The sequence below is a fragment of the Anastrepha ludens genome, unplaced genomic scaffold (genome assembly GCF_028408465.1).
Source record: "Anastrepha ludens isolate Willacy unplaced genomic scaffold, idAnaLude1.1 ptg000075l, whole genome shotgun sequence".
In the NCBI taxonomy this organism is placed as follows: domain Eukaryota; kingdom Metazoa; phylum Arthropoda; class Insecta; order Diptera; family Tephritidae; genus Anastrepha; species Anastrepha ludens.
The window spans coordinates 110,001-117,500 of NW_026530041.1; the positions used below are offsets into that span (position 1 = coordinate 110,001).

The 7,500-nt window shown below is 44.1% G+C and overlaps 1 non-coding gene and 1 pseudogene across 1 annotated transcript; both read right to left on the bottom strand.

Annotated features, from left to right (window-relative positions):
- Nucleotides 1–4,073: 4,073 nt before the first annotated feature.
- On the bottom strand, nt 4,074–6,847 carry LOC128871027 (large subunit ribosomal RNA; annotated as a pseudogene).
- A 441-nt stretch (nt 6,848–7,288) lies between these two features.
- On the bottom strand, nt 7,289–7,469 carry LOC128871000 (5.8S ribosomal RNA). The gene has a single exon (XR_008455665.1). It is a non-coding gene; the product is annotated as a 5.8S ribosomal RNA (ribosomal RNA).
- Nucleotides 7,470–7,500: the final 31 nt, after the last annotated feature.

Sequence of the window (7,500 nt, forward strand, 5' to 3'; positions counted from 1 at the left end):
CCCGGTCCCAGCGCAAGTAGTCAAAGGCCCCCTTGAAGTCAATAAACATGCCAAGGACATATTTATTGACGTTTTCCCTAACTACACTCTGAACATACATCCACGCATCTTCTATACTACGTCCTTTCCTGAAACCATACTGCCTATCCGACCTAACACCCCGAGTTAGCTCCTGAAGCCGCTCAACCATAACCCTTTCCAGCACTTTTCCAAGTACTGGAAGGAGGCTGATACCACGATAAGATCGAGGATCGCTCCTGATCTTATCGGGCGACTTCAAGAGTACGACGACCCTAGCAACTTTCCACTCGCGTGGAAAATATCCCTCCCATATGCATTTATCATAAATGGCCTCCAAATATTCCGGAATGAACTTCCACAAGCATTTGCACATCTCTCCGTTCAAACCATCGAAACCTGGAGACCTTTTAGACCTGACCAGGCCAAACGCATAGTCCAACTCCCCAACGTCTAGTGGAGGGACAGGCACCTCTTGTGCAGGAGGAACTTGAACCTCAGCCCTGGGAAAGAACTCGCCTAACAAAACATTGGCGCACTCTCTCCACGTCGATAATACAGTATCACCTACGCGAAGAGAGCTAGCCATCTCATTTCGACGACCCCGACAGATCCTAAAGACCTGTCCCCAAGGGTCGTCCCTATTTTCCCCCACAAATCTCCTCCACTCTTCCTCCTTAACTCTCACAAGCATCTTCTTATATTCTTTCATCCCTACACTAAACTGATACTTGAGCTGAGACAGATTCTCCGAATTGGTCCGCCTGCCGCGTTGAAACAACCGCCTCAAGCGCCGGACAGACCTCCTCTTTGAGTTCAACTCGCTAGTCCACCATTTCACACCTTTCATTCTCACAGCCCTAGCTTTCCTAAACACTGAGTCATTCACTCCCCAGACACATTCAGATAGACGAGCAATTTGCTCGTCAACCCCCAATTCCTCAAACTCACTAAGCGGTATATCCAATACCGCTTCCCTAACAGTATGTCCATATCGGTTCCAGTCAGTACACGAGGTACGCCATCGCCTCAATGGACTCCCCCCTTCTAGCTGCGGGGTACGGGGAGTAACCATAATTTGTATTAAATTATGGTCACTAATTCCCCAACCCCCCCTAACACTCCATTTACACTCGAACCTACTCGCTGCTGCGTCATTCATGAGCGTCACGTCAATGTCACTCACACCTCTAGGCCCCTCAAACGTATACCATACGCTTGGTTCGTTTGCTACGAGGAGGTTATTCGCCACAAGCCATTCGCTCATAACCTCACCCCGATCGTGGCTCCGATATCCAGCACTATGCCTGGATACCTTGCTGAACCACATCGGGGAGGTAGCATTCGCATCAAGACACACGATGGCAGGAATGCTACTCTCATGTAGTAGCACCGCATCAATGTATCTTAAGTAGGGCTCTAGAGGCTCGTCAAACTTGCAGTACAAGCTGACGACATTCATTCTGCCGAATTCCCCCTCGACACACACACATACTCCCCACTGTGATGAGTCAACTACTACACAAGAGTAGCTTGGCTCACACACAGCTACTGCGGCATTGACTCCAAGGTCCGTAAAGACCCTGAAGCCCCCAGGAAGACCTCTCACCACCCCATTGGTGGAGTATGGTTCCTGGAGCAAAGCAATGCCGCAGCCCCCCTCCGACATACACGCCCCCAATTCACACATCACGGCATAAGACCCCTGACAGTTCAGTTGATATAGTTCAACCATCAATGTCTAGCGTTCGCACGGGCAACAATGGCACAGTACACCGGGCAGACAGTGGACATCATCAGATGTCCGGCTGGCTTGCCCTTAAATGCACAGTTGCGACAATGCGGGGCATTGCCGCAACCTGCACTCCTGTGCCCTTCCTGCCCGCACCTCCGGCAGACATCCTTCTTGGCTCTGCATTCTGCCACCCTGTGATCGAAACCCATGCATCGGAAGCAGCCGGGCGTCAGTTGGTCCGGCCGTACCCGGAAGGAAAACCACTTAACGTAGCAACGACCTGCTTCCAGGAGGGCGGACATTAGCATGTCCGTTCCCTCAAGGACAACATTCGTCACCCCATCGGGGCTGACCTTCCAAGGACGGCTGATCATCCTCACGTCCTTCTCAAGGCACCCAGGGCTGAACTCCTTGAGGTTCAAACGGAACAACTCTCCCATGAACTCGTCAGGGGAGATCTCCGTGTGGACCCCTTGGACCACAACCCTAGGCCCCAGCTTCCGACGTATGCTCACATCGAGCCCCACCTCGGAAAACTTGGCATTTTTCGCCAAGTTATCCCTCTCAGCAACTGATGGGGTGCGAATAATCGCACCTCCATCCTTCAACGGGCGCACCTCGTGCACCCTTACCCCCATGGAAGGCCCTACCTCCTTTACCACTTTTTTAATCACCTCTTTGGACGTAGTGGGGGTTTTACCCCTCACTACGACCGACCAGGTCTCAACTGGCTTGGGCACCGGCAACGCAGGCAACACAGGCGCAGGCGCCTGAGGTGCCGGCATCATCGCTGTACCAGCCAGCGCAGCTCCAGCCGTCCTCCGAGGTGCTTCCTCCCTATTTACCTTTGTGGCTTCCAACCGCCCACGAAGATGGGCGATCTCCGCCACCATCTCAACGAAAATCTCCTCAAACTCCAAGGAGTATCCAAGGAGGACCTTCGCTCCATTCTTCGGGACGCCGTCCATATCTATGACGGCGCCGCTGAAAGCAGCCACCACTGACTTAAATCTCCCCATATATTCGCCCCCAATTTCCATTCCCGGATTCTCCAGGGAAGCACCGAAATTCCTGCGGAGTTTCTCCATGCGCTTCCCGGCTGGACCCAATTTGTCCCCTGATTTACGCACCTTTTTCTCCCCCCCCTTTTTCTCCCCCTCGGAAGCGCCCTCGCATCCGCTTACCCCCGACTTACCTTCAGGTAACTTAGGGGCTACCTTCCCCTCATCTCTCGCCTTTACTACAGGAACCGCTGCACCACCAGCGGTTTTCTTCTTAATACGAGGAGGAGACCGCAAAATCACCTCCTCCTCTCCGGACGTCGTTTCCTCCATTGCCGACGAAGGCACCGCCGAACCGCTTGGAAGAGGGGTGTTCGCCCTCTTCCGAATACCGTCAAGTTTGGGCATAGCCCAACGACCCTCACACCTAGGTTGCCGAATTCGCCGGATAAAGGCCTCCCGAGCAACAACAAAAATAGGGTCCCTTTTGGGCGACGGCAAATACTGTACGGCAGGAATGAACCCCGCACAGGCACGCACACAGCGGCTGCACCTATCGGCGAGCCAAAGCAAAGCGCGAGGGCGTAGCCCACAGCGCCAACCAAAGGTCTGGCAAAGGCCACCACCAATGCTTTGCCGGACGGAACACTGTTCCCCGAACAAGGACGGGTCGACCAAGGTGGAGCTAACGCCGAGCTCGACCGCAGGCAAAAACACAACACGCTTTGGTCGTAGCACCTGCACAAGGTATTCAACCTTGGCACAGTACTGTACCCACGCACAAAAGGGGACGCCCTTTTTACTGTTGCCAAATATGGCAATATAGCGGCACGACTACCTAGTGTACACGCACTCAAGGAACCCACGCCGAAAAATAACAGCGCGACACTAAACCGACGCCGAGAACTAACGGCACGCGCCAAAAACCACGCCGAAAAATAACGGCACGCCCACAAAAGTTGTAAACAACTTTAGCGGAAAATTACCGACGCTATGTATATAGCAGCACTCACACGCACGCACTATGTGTCAATAGTACGGAGTATAGTGGCACTCACTAGAGTGTCCAACAACACTACCGTACGGCACTTCCAATCACTCGTAAACACTGTACCGCTATGGTACAGCTACGACAAAAGTAGCGTCACTCGCACAACGGCACTCACTCAAGCGTCCAATAAATCACTACGCTGTACGAAACACGTACAGCCACGCAAAAAATTGGCGTCACTCGAAAAACGGTATCACGCACCGATATTCACACACGAATGTAACCGCAAAAGAAATCGCAAAAAAGATCGCAAATCACCGCTCAACACACGAGACGTCCGCACTATTCAACAGTCAGACTGAGAATGAGTAGATAGGGACAGTAGGAATCTCGTTAATCCATTCATGCGCGTCACTAATTAGATGACGAGGCATTTGGCTACCTTAAGAGAGTCATAGTTACTCCCGCCGTTTACCCGCGCTTACTTGAATTTCTTCACTTTGACATTCAGAGCACTGGGCAGAAATCACATTGTGTCAACACCCGTTAGGGCCATCACAATGCTTTGTTTTAATTAGACAGTCGGATTCCCCAAGTCCGTGCCAGTTCTGAATTGATTGTTAATTGATAATCGTTATAATTTAAAAAGAATATATATCGAATGATATAATTCCTTAAAAATTTTAGCAAGAAAGTTCCACAATTGGCTACGTAACTACTATCCGGGGAACAAGAATCGTAATTCTCTATTTACCCAGAACGAGTACATAAACCATGGTATTGCTTCCCAATCAAGCCCGACTATCTCAATCTTCAGAGCCAATCCTTATCCCGAAGTTACGGATCTAATTTGCCGACTTCCCTTACCTACATTATTCTATCGACTAGAGACTCTTCACCTTGGAGACCAGCTGCGGATATTGGTACGGCCTGTTGAGAAGTTTGCGTGACCCCACCATAAATTTTCAAGGTCCGAGGAGAAAATATCGACACAACAGTAAATGTCATGCTCTTCTAGTCCATCTACCATATCTCTCTTCGAAAGACTTCCATGGTAGTACGACTATAAAACAGAAAAGAAAACTCTTCCGATATCTCTCGACGGCTTCTTTATGGTCGTTCCTGTTGCCAGGATGAGCACAAGGCCCATTTTTAATAACAAACGGATACTCAACAGGTTACGGAATTGGAACCGTATTCCCTTTCGTTCAAAATAATTCAAGTATTTAATTATTTTTTAATATATATATATAAATTTTATTAATATTTTTTTATTAAAAACTTGAAAATTTTCGGCTTTCGCCTTGAACTTAGGACCGACTAACTCGTGATCAACCACTGTTCACACGAAACCCTTCTCCACTTCAGTCCTCCAAGGTCTCATTCGATTATTTGCTACTACCACCAAGATCTGTACCAATAGCGGCTCCATGCAGGCTTACGCCAAACACTTCTAAGCACACTATTGTACCCTCCTACTCACTAAAGTTTCAAAATTTATAAATCAATCGAAATTGTTTTATAAATCATCTACTTTAGCGGTAATGTATAGGTATACAACTTAAGCGCCATCCATTTTAAGGGCTAGTTGCTTCGGCAGGTGAGTTGTTACACACTCCTTAGCGGATTACGACTTCCATGTCCACCGTCCTGCTGTTTTAAGCAACCAACGCCTTTCATGGTATCTGCATGAGTTGTTAATTTAGGCACCGTAACATTACGTTTGGTTCATCCCACAGCGCCAGTTCTGCTTACCAAAAGTGGCCCACTGGGCACATTATATCATAACCTCAACCTTCATATCAAGAAAGGTGAGGTTCTTACCCATTTAAAGTTTGAGAATAGGTTAAAATCGTTTCGACCCTAAGGCCTCTAATCATTCGCTTTACCAGATAAGATTATTTTATATAATTTTTAAATGCACCAGCTATCCTGAGGGAAACTTCGGAGGGAACCAGCTACTAGATGGTTCGATTGGTCTTTCGCCCCTATACTCAATTCTGACAATCGATTTGCACGTCAGAACTGTTTCGGTCTTCCATCAGGGTTTCCCCTGACTTCAACCTGATCAAGTATAGTTCACCATCTTTCGGGTCACAGCATATATGCTCAAGGTACGCTCCAGTTAGAGGTATAAATAATAATAAATTATCATTATACATAACTATATGGAACGCCCCGGGATTGAATTAATTGACTATTTAAGAAAATAGACTAAAAATTAATCCCATTATATTTTTAAGTTAAGTTAATTATGCCATTAAGTTTAATATAACTCAATGACTTGCACATATGTTAGACTCCTTGGTCCGTGTTTCAAGACGGGTCCCGAAGGTATCCTGAATCTTTCGCATTGTTAATCATATAAATGCATACAAATAAATATTAATATCATAGATATTAAATTTTTTGTAAAATTCAAAAAATGAATTTTAGCATTATATATAATAAAATCTATCAACACTTTATCAAATCATTAGTATTTATTCTATGTTAATATGCTTAAAAAGCAAATTAATTTAAATAAACTTAATATCACCAATGATCTTTTGATAAATACTTTATTATGTTAATAGATTACAATGTCCTTATATGAAAAAAATGCACATTATTTTTAATTATTTAATGATGAATTTTTCATAATGGATATTCAGGTTCATCGGGCTTAACCTCTAAGCAGTTTCACGTACTATTTAACTCTCTATTCAGAGTTCTTTTCAACTTTCCCTCACGGTACTTGTTTACTATCGGTCTCATGGTTATATTTAGTTTTAGATGGAGTTTACCACCCACTTAGTGCTGCACTATCAAGCAACACGACTCTTTGGAAATATCTTTCTAGTAATCATTAACGTTATACGGGCCTGGCACCCTCTATGGGTAAATGGCCTCATTTAAGAAGGACTTAAATCGTTAATTTCTCATACTAGATATTAAGATATTCCATACACTGCATCTCACATTTGACATATAGACAAAGTGACTTAGTGCTGAACTATTTTCTTTTCGCTCGCCGCTACTAAGAAAATCCTTGTTAGTTTCTTTTCCTCCCCTCATTAATATGCTTAAATTCAGGGGGTAATCCCATATGAGTTGAGGTTGTTTTAAAATATTTTTTATCTTCTCACACAATTTAATAAATAATTATATCATCTTTTCATCTCTATTTTTCTTTTTTCCTTTTATATAAATATATATTATAAATAATAATTATGTAAAATGAGGCAATTCTAGAATAAAAAAAAATTAATTTTTATGCTAGACATTCCTCCTTTAATTACATATATAAATTAATATTTTATATATATATAAATAATATGAAAATTTTTTAAAGAGAATACTTAGATTCAAAATTTTTATTTCATTTTATTTGAGAGGATTTTTTTTTTTTTAAGAATATATATAATAAATAAAAAATTCATTATATAATCTTTATTTTTTTGCTATTAATATTATGAATTATTTAAAATCCAATAATATACACATTTGCTTAAATTCAATTATTTTTATAAAAGAATAAGCAACTTATTTAGCATAGTCTTACAACCCTCAACCATATGTAGTCCAAGCAGTACTTTAAAATTTAATTTAATGTACATAACAGCATGGACTGCGATATGCGTTCAAAATGTCGATGTTCATGTGTCCTGCAGTTCACACGATGACGCACAGTTTGCTGCGTTCTTCATCGACCCATGAGCCAAGTGATCCACCGCTTAGAGTATTTTTTTATTTATTTTTATTTATAACAAATG